General features: G+C 31.5%; 1 long non-coding RNA gene across 1 annotated transcript in view; it reads left to right on the top strand.

The window, feature by feature from the left end:
* The first annotated feature begins 6,289 nt into the window (after positions 1–6,289).
* LOC125617171 overlaps positions 6,290–7,060 on the top strand; it is an 18,346-nt gene continuing 17,575 nt past the window's right edge. Inside the window, exons 1-2 of the long non-coding RNA XR_007348073.1 lie at positions 6,290–6,413; positions 6,468–6,477. This is a non-coding gene — a long non-coding RNA (uncharacterized LOC125617171). The remainder of the gene's footprint in view (positions 6,414–6,467; positions 6,478–7,060) is intronic.

The raw sequence follows: 7,060 nt of genomic DNA, 5'->3' as shown, positions 1-7,060 counted from the left end.
CTGTACTTTTTTTGCTCTAACTTCATTTCTTAACAGAATTAAGTTAAATATTATAAGAAATTAATTTTTCCTGAAAATCTCAGATTTTTCTTGTGGGGGGGGGCACTAGGGATTGAATTCAGGAACACTCAACCACTGAGCCACATCCCCAGTCCTATCATGTATTTTATTTAGAGACAGGATCTCTAAATGAGGCTTAGTGCCTCATTTTTTTGTTGAGGCTGACTTTGAGCTTGCAATCCTCCGGTCTCAGCCCCCCAAGCAGCTGGGATTACAAGCGTGTGACACTGCATTCGGCACAAATATCAGATATTTTTGACAAATTGTCATTTGGTACCTGAGAGAGAGAGTTTTTAGGACACATAAATAATTCATACCAACCTCTCTCGATTTTGAAAATTCTCTCATCTATATTTCTACTGACTTTAGTTACATTGTCTGTTCTTTGCATAGTAAATCCTTAATGATCAAATATAGTGCACATTTATGGTAGCTTTTTTGGTCTTACAAAACTTTCAGTTGTTGATCCACATCAAATAGAAGCATGCCATTATCCTTTAAGAAAGTGTGCATGCATTGCCTACAAGACATGTACTATATTTCATCTCATAGCTCTATTTCTGTTGATTTTTCAACTCACAACCTTTTTCCTTCAATAATGAAACCCCACTGTATACCAAGTGAGATGGTAGCTATTTTTCATGGTACATATCTTTTCTTTAGGCATTTCAAAAAGTCAGATTTTATTATCAGTTCAATTTTCCCATTGAGAAAATTCAAGCACAAAGTAGTTGAACAATTTAACTAAATCACGCAAATAAAAATGACTGAAACCATGTTTGAACTGAGGTTTGTGAAGGGATCTGTCTTAGCTCTTTTGCAGAATAGGTCACATATAATTTGAGCCAACAAAAACAACACTTTCATACAGTTTATTTTCATTTTAATGGTGTACTTGAGGAAAAGAGCATAAGGCACACAAAAATATTTGTAGTACTCACATGATAGCAGGTGTTCCCACAATGTCCTAATTTCATCTAAAAATTTCACCTTAGATTAAGCAGCATTTAACAAAAAGGCAACAAGTTTTCTATCCTTGACCATCCATAGACTCTGGAGAAATTTTGAATAGGTTTTTGTTCGTAGGTCACCTTTGACTTAGGACCCTAAAATTTTCTGTCCCCTCCACCCAAGCCAATGAACTCTCTCATTCTCCTTGGGAATACTTGTCACATCACTCATTTCAGTGTGGCAAATTCTTCAGTCACCAGCTCTGCTAGAATTAATAAGCCATACTCTTTAGTCTTTGCTTTAGAATCAATTGTGTGGCTATTTAAAAACACAGAAGCCAGGGCTGCAATCCAGATGTCCTGAATCATATTCTCCAGGGTGAAGTTCAGGAATCTTTATTTTTAACAGGGACCCTTTGTGGTTTGTTGTGGAGACGAGTTTAGAAATTCCCTCAGAAAGACTATGACTCAGGTTGACCTAAAATTTAAATCTCAAACTCAGGACAGAGCTCTTCTTAATCTGTCCTACTTCTGAATGATAAATCCCAGTGAACATTATTAACTGCATCCCAAATAAAAGTGCTATTCCTCAAAAGTATTTGACATTTATGTATTTTATAATCATTTGTAAGATGATCTTAGGGTTGGTATATGGCAGTATGAACAAGAGATATATAGCTCTGTCATCCACCTTGGATTCTTTCTCCTAAAGATAATTTAGATTTTTGGTCAAAGAGCTAAACTTGAAAAACAGAAAAGTAACAACCACAATGTTTCTCACCTGTACTTACTAAAGTAGAAATGACTTCACATATGAAAAGTTGATGCTAATGAACAATTTAAAATCTGTTTTAATTTTGTAAAGCTACCAAATTTTCCTCATCTCTTTCCTGGGGTTTGGCAAATGCTACATAGAATAGAAAAAATGAAAAACTTTAAAATCGCAATTTGGAATAGAAAAATCTTAATTTCAAAGTGAACACCTAAGAGTACCTGTATATGTGTGCTATGTTATAAAAAAAAAATAGGAAGGGAAAGAGGTTGTGTTCATTCTGAATTCAATATGTGAGCAATACTTTACACATGGGTAGAAGTTTAACTTTTATTATTTACAATAACAATAGTCAATATTTAGAGAACAACTTTTGTGTTCTAGAAACTGTTCTAGTGCCCTGGTTACATGTCTCATTTTATTAACATTAATTGGCAAATATGAGGTATTTGTCTCTGTTAGACACTGGAAAGATAAAATAAATAACGGGTTAATATCCTCCCATCTCCCTTTGTAGGATAGCTTTTCTGTCCTGGAAATACAAATGATGTTCTTTTTTCCAGACCACCTTTGGCTTAGTACTCTAGAGCCTTTTAATTTTTTTCACAAGCCAATGGGCTCTCTCAGTCACCTTGGAAACACTTACTAACACATCCACAATTCTTGTCGGTGAAGGGTAATGGCAACACCCATAAAGCCTACCCTAAATAATTTGGAAATAAATGAGATATAAAATGTTGGGAGAAGCAGAATTGTATTAACTTCCTCCTTTATCACTTGTAGGGTATTCCACATAAGGATAAAATATCCTACACAAGGTTAAAATAAAAAGAATAGAGATGTGAACAATAAGAAAATACCTAATATTTGTTGTGAGCATATCAAATCCACACAAAGTATTATCTTGGATAATTTAACTTATTCAACTTTTTCTTTCCTTCATTAAAATTATTTTATGGGTAAGAACCTGACTTCTAGATTCAAATGGCTTGTTTACAGCATTCAGGTTTGCAGATCCCTAGTCATTATTCGTTACTCTCTAGCTGTTTTATACCTGTGAAAATCTTAAAAGAGTCTCAGCAAAGAAATAAGAAAGGCAGAAGAAATTGTATGCAGGAAACATTCTTTTGTGTGTGTGTGTGTGTGTGTGTGTGTGTGTGTGTGTGTGTGGTACCAGGGATTAAACTCTGGAGCACTTGACCAATGAGCCACATCCCCAGCCCTTTTTTGTATTTTATTTAGAGACAGGGTCTCACTGAGTCGCTTACCACCTTGCTTTTGCTGAGTCTGGCTTTGAACTTGCTATCCTCCTATTTCAGCCTCCTGAGCTCCTGGGATCATAGGTGTGCACCACCACAACTAGAACACATTGTTTTTAAATGATAAAGATTCTCTATTTTGAAGTATTTATGGTGGAAAATGAATATATTGTGTCCTAAATCATCACTTTAATATAAAATCTCTGAGCAAGCAATTATGCATTTCCAATTCCATATAGATTTGTTTCTTGCCATGGTGGTTTTTATTTTCTGTAACTTATTTAATCTTCTAAACTTCATTTATTTTAAAATACTTTTCTTTGTTGTATGGTCCAGTAACCATCAGTAACATTTTAGTACTGGGCTTGTAACTTGCTAGCATCTTTAAAAGTAAGATAAGTACTTTCATGTATATGTGTTTTGACAAATGTTGTGATATTTTCTTGCTATTTACTACCAACTATAGGAGTACTTATGGAAAGCTGTGAATCTGAAGGTCAGTGAGCTGTAACAGTATTCTCAAATTGCTTTCCATTGTGCTGTACTCGAAATTGGTATAATTGTTTCATTATTTAGTAAGTATATTCAGTAGAGTTGATCAAGTCAATGGATAATTAGACTGCCTGAATTCCTCACAAATAGTGATAGTAAAAATTATTCTGTTAAAAACCTTAACTTATTCTTAATCCCCATATTTATGTCCCATACCCTTAAATTATTATTAGATTTGACCTACCATGATATAAATTACTTTGTTTTATGTGGAATGTTCTGTACTCAATGTAACAGCCTATGCTTTTGATTCTTTAATTAATTTTATTATTTAAATATACGTGATATTTTCTTTTAGCAATAATTGAACATCTGTTCGACTTCATCATTGCAAATGTACGCTATTGGCTAGTAATGGATGTTTGGGAAGTGACTGAAAAAAGGCATTTTTGTTTGTCCCAGATCATGAGGGGTACTAGATGTTACTGACATATGGTATAAGGGGTCTAAGGGTGCTAAAAATTCTACAACTAATGAGAAAAGTTGGCATTCCAAAAACTTTCCTACTAATTTTTTTTCTTATTAAACATTCTTTTTGTAGCCATTTAATGTTACAGCTTGACCGATGATGTAATATTAACAGCTATTCTATTTGCATCTATCTTGTGGCCATTACAACATTACTAGTTATGCTTCACAGATTCTATCCTACACAGAGGACTTCTTTACATGCAGAATTTCTTTGATCTAATTTTTTTTTGTCAGGAAAAGGTGTGTTTCTCAGAGGTAAACAAACATAGTTTGTTCAAAATTTCATAAAATTTTTCTATTTTTTCCAGTTTATTTCTCTGGTGTGCATTAAATATCATAAAGGAAAAAGTCTGTATGTATGAGAGTAAAAGAGAGTAGTCCAAATTCCTTACATTCAGTGTAGTTGATCAATTCAATGGATCAAATAAATAAATAAATAAATACACATACATATATATTTTACTGAAAATAACCTTGTCATATATATGTATATATACAGAGAGAGAGAGATGATCCCATTTTTCCCATTTGCTGATATTTTCCCCAGGGCAGTACATTTTAGCATGGTGCCAAACTTCCAGAACTTCTTGCTTTTGGGGGACACTTTATATCTAAACCATAACAGACATGAACCTACCAATTACAAACTTAAAAATTATGATTCTCTATCCCAACCATTTTGAATACAAAAATTAAATTTACATTAAGAAAATGAGTTGCTCATTTTGTTTTCAATATTGAGACTATATTGGCCTAAAAATAGTGTTAACTTATTCCTATTTGTTTTGCTGGACATTATGTATAATTTTAATAATTTCATGGTCATTCATAGAATGAGGCAGTAAATTTCTTTCTGGCTTAAGTGAATTAGTTATTTAAACCAGTCAAAATTGGAGGCTTATTTTGATAAGTAAGAAAGAGGACAAAATAAATTCTAGCAGATTTGCCCTTTATTTATTATATATTTTCACATTAAAGTGATTTTAGTCTAGAAAGCAAAAAATAAAATAAAATAAAATAAAAAAGGATGATTAAAATCAACATAAAAGCTACTACAGACAGCTGGGCTCAGTGGTGCACACCTGTAATCCCTGTGGCTCCAGAGACTGAAACAGGAGGATCATGAGTTCAAAGTCCAGCCTCAGCAAAAGCAAAGTGCAACTCAGTGAGAGCCTATTTCTGAATAAAATACAAAATAGGGCTGAGGAGTGGCTCAGTGGTTGAGTGTCCCTGAGTTTAATCCCTAGTACTATGACATTCTTTCATGACAGATGGGGACAATCATGTATGAAACCTATTAAGTTTTGTTATTTCTCGTTTGCTATATATTTATACCATCATGAAATAATAATTGATCTTAAAATAAATTGTATGAGAGAGCTTAGCAATTATATAGTTAAAACTTTGCATCAAATTTATTTTTTATGTAGCAAATTAACATACCTCCAAAGAAATATCATGTGACAAAGTACAATTATTTCTTTTATTATTCTGGATCAGTAACAACTTGAAGAAATGATATATATTTTTTATTTGTCCTATAATGTTTATTAATCAAGTCAGGCAATATGAAAAGAAATAACCTAATATTTTTTTTTAAATTACATCAAAATTATAAGGTATTATTTTGTCACTAGAAAAACATATTTTAAATAGATAGCAGTAAATCTATTTTGAAAAATTATAAAATGTAGCCTCAGAAATATATTTTGTTATATACAGAAGATGTTTAAATAAATATAAAAATAAAAATTTAACAGATTAGCTTGTACACACTAATGAGGGGTGATTTATAAGAGAAATAAAATATATATCATATATATTTTATTTAGGATACTTCAAAGTTTTTTTTGTGTTTCTATCACTTCAAGCCCAACTCTACATATTTTTCTTAAAAGTACAAAATGTTGAGAAAAATTCTATAACCTTGCAATTAAATTTATTTAAAAAGATAATATTTCAGTTGTTTTAAATCAATAGTTCTGTGAATTAAAATAAATTAAAATTGAATGCTTACTTTGTTTTGAACATTGCACAGTCTATACATGTATTAAAACCTCACATTATAGTACAATGTAAAATTTTTATTGTCATCTAAACATTACGCCACATTGAAGAAAGACATAACCAAAAGATTTTGGGCCTTTTCAAAATTTATAGGTAGAATTCCTGTTGATATTTTATGGTTGTAGAAATGCATATTTATGTAAAAAATACACAAGTCATTTACATGTAAAAAATACAGATATGAAATGTCACATCTCTCAAAAATTTAGCAATTCAATTATAAATTTGAGTAAGGGGTTGGTGGGAGAGAGCAAAGTTAGCAAGACAAATGATAAGGTAGCAGTTATCCCTAATGGAAGGATAAGCAAGGTACCATCTGTGAAAATCCAGGCCTAGTTATAAAAATGTATAGTAAGAAGTTGGGTTTGGTTTGCTTCTTCTAGCTGTATATAGCCATTTCATAGTTAACCTGTCATGTTACTGAGGGATTTATAAATATTTTTAAGACTCTATTGATAATAAAAGCCTTAAAATTTTTATCAAATCCTATATTCGTAACTCTAATTCTTATTTGATTCAATAATGAATACCTCAATAGAAACACGAGGGCATTGTATTTTAACATTTCTTTTTGTATTATATGTGAGTATATAACTCTGAATTAGAAATTCACCATGGTAACTAATGAATGCTTTAACATTATAGTGATCAAAAGCACTAACGTATTTACATAACTAAAGATCAGATCAAAATTCTAAAGTGAATTGAAAAATCAATGATTCTGCCTTTTACCAAGAGTTTTAAACATTGTTTTACTGTAAAATATAGAACAATTGACTTTTAGAATGCATTATTGTACTTAGCAATATAAAAGCAGAAGTTAATTCTGTTTTGAAACGAAATTATTTTTCCTGTTTTATTTCTTTTCAGAACCTCTTCTGAATTCAAGTAACTAGTGAGATTACATAAGGAGATGGCAGTGTTTCCTC

This window comes from Marmota marmota, unplaced genomic scaffold (assembly GCF_001458135.2).
Source record: "Marmota marmota marmota unplaced genomic scaffold, marMar, whole genome shotgun sequence".
Taxonomy (NCBI): domain Eukaryota; kingdom Metazoa; phylum Chordata; class Mammalia; order Rodentia; family Sciuridae; genus Marmota; species Marmota marmota.
This window is presented reverse-complemented; position numbering and strand designations above follow the sequence as displayed.